This window comes from Brassica napus, chromosome C2 (genome assembly GCF_020379485.1).
Source record: "Brassica napus cultivar Da-Ae chromosome C2, Da-Ae, whole genome shotgun sequence".
Lineage (NCBI taxonomy): Eukaryota > Viridiplantae > Streptophyta > Magnoliopsida > Brassicales > Brassicaceae > Brassica > Brassica napus.
Window position 1 is genome coordinate 40,816,541 of NC_063445.1, and position 2,868 is coordinate 40,819,408.

Here is a 2,868-nt window from a genome sequence, read left to right on the forward strand (position 1 = left end):
CTCATTGTCCCAGCTAACTTAGCTGTTTAGCTAGCTCATTCAGCTAGCTGAGCTGAACACTTCACTTGAGGTTCCATCTACTCTCTTCCAGCTGATAGACCTGCGAGGTAGCTTCGACCAGCTCCCCGACTACTCGTACAGCGCTCTTATGCCTGCATAAACTCTTCCCCTTGGTACTTAGTCATTCAGCCAACCATCCCCACAGACAAAATACATTTGGGAAGTCTTCAGCTACATTTCTGGACACTTCCAAAAGTGCTCCAAAAATTAATTAAAATTCATGAAAACTCATGATAAATCCCAACTAAGAGATTCCCATAATCAGAATCCAATGAATCGACCCGGATCATATGGATCCTGATCATGAACAGCCCGGCTAAGCCATGGACTTCATTGCTGAACCGGCCAAAGGCCTTAGTTCAGTGCCTCTATGTCTTAAGCGTATGCTCCCCGGGAGCCAAGTCCTCTTATGGACTAATAATGCCCATCAGATCCTCAGTCAATCAACCAACCACCCCACATGACTCAGAACTGATGAGTCTTCACACTTACCTAACCGGTCATGAAACCATGTCCCATTGAACCCGATCTATCTTGATCTTACAACCGGTGCATCCTTTGATCAATCAGATCAGACACCTTGATCCATCACCTATGGATCAGGTCGTCCATCCTTTCCCAAGACCAGATAACATACGGTCTTCTTTGGATAAACACACACGGCCCCATACTTGTGGTCTATGCCACTTAGTACTGGCCTTACTCACCTCCACGGCTTGCTGCTGGTTCCAAACGAATTGGACCTTGGACTCCACATGGTTCCTCATGTACTAGGACCCCCATGTGTCTCCTCCATGAGCCGGATCATTGATTTACACCATGATCAGAACCAAGACACACCATGATCCACCATGGATCACTATCCAATGAGTGGCCTCTAGCTTCCATCCCACATGGATGAGTTAGATCAACTAAGATCCACCCCTTCTCTCAGGTGCTGGATCCTTAGTTTACATCACAATATATGGTCTTCAAGGGGCGTGCCATACTTGGCCTTAACCGCACCACAAGAGACAGAAACATGAACTAGGAAGTAATCATAAACATGTTACCTTATACTTGATGGTTGTTGATCTTGTGTCCTCCTTTACCAGGAACGGCCATGATCCTCAAACCCATGTCTTTATCAAGCCCTTATCATATACTTACAGTAATGATAAGATCCATGCAAGGGTCGCTCATCTCTTCCCTTGAACTCCCATGAAACCGATTTCTGCACTGCATTCGCCTGCAAGGCTTTCCATGCCATTGAGTGGAGTCTGTCCTTCTCCCTTCTCTACTGGATATTTACATGTATTCCCAAGACATAGATGAAGCCTAGGACGTGATAATCCATGATCAAACACCATCACAGGGTCGTTCCCAACTCCCATGAAACTGCCTTCCCACACACCTCTCTCCTTAAGGCTCTCTTGGCCATAGGAAGTGGAATCCGGCCATCCCTCTTCTTCCCTGACTATTTACGTGTGTTCTCAGGCCCTGGAGGATGCTTTTGGTTTTATTAACACGAATCAAAACCCATCAAAGGGTCGTTCATAACTTCCCCATTGATCTCTCCCAAAACTGCCTCTTTATGGCCTTCACACCACTCGTGGTCTTGGATGTTGGATCCGACCAATTCTCTTTGTTTTCTCTGTTTTTTATTTGTGTTTCAGGGTGTAGGAGGAAGTTCTGGCGTGTCTACAAAGGCACGGACTTGCCTTCCTTATATAGGAGAAGGGGTGGTTACATCTTAACCATTGCATCCCTTCGGTATCAATTATGGCCATTGATTTAATCAATGGTACAGATTGCACCCTTTCGCCTATGGGAGTTACCAGACGTCCTGGAACTGTCAAACCACTCCTGGACATGTCCAAAACAAGCCTACACGGATTGTCCATGCTCCTGGCTCAATCCCAAGAGCCCACCAGCCCATCGTCACACACGGGTCGTCCACATGGCCCGGCCACTATCCGGACCCTGCCCAACTGCCCAAGACTTGAGCACTCAGTTCAGCTGATTTGAGCTGATCCCCAGCCGACCCATCTGAGTGAGCTAGACCATCCAGCTCAGGGAGCTGACTTACACTTCAGTGAGCTACACCGAGCTGCACTGCACTTCACCTAGCTGGTCGAGCTTGCTTACCGCATCGCCCAATTGTTATACACTGCGTCTAGCTTGCTTCCTTTATCTTCTCCAATCCTACTAAGCCCCTTAGTATATTTCCAAACCTAACTTAGTTTTTCCATGATCCATTATGATCATTCACTTCATCGAGTTTCACCCGTACCTCGTCCATCTACCGGCTCGCTTGTCCAGCTCCTTTGAGCTTGCCCCTGCCTTATTTTGGTTAAGTTCCAGCTATCTGATTCCCTTAACCACGTTTTGGACCATGATACGCTTGTCTTTAGGTTGTATGACCTGGCTGGTGCGTCTCCTCGCACCATGGTCCATCCAGACGATCCTATCTAGGATCGGGGATGCTACAGAAGTTACGAGTTTAGCAGCAAGTTTGCCTTCTTTGAATGTTCTTAAAGAGAAAGTTTTGAAGTTGAGAACGTCGAACAAGATAAGAGTCTTCCTGTGGAAAGTTCTTTCGGATGGGCTTCCAGTTGCTGATAGTTTTCTGAAAAGAGGTATGAAAGGGGACTCAAGGTGTCAAATTTGTGGTCTAGAAGGTGAATCGGTGAATCACGTTTTGTTCTCTTTCTGTTTTTGCTCGTCAAGCTTGGGCTCTCTCGGATTGTCCTTATCCCTGCAATGGTTTTGCCCAAGGTTCGATTTATTATAATTTTCATTATCTGATCAACATGATGGAATCAAAGA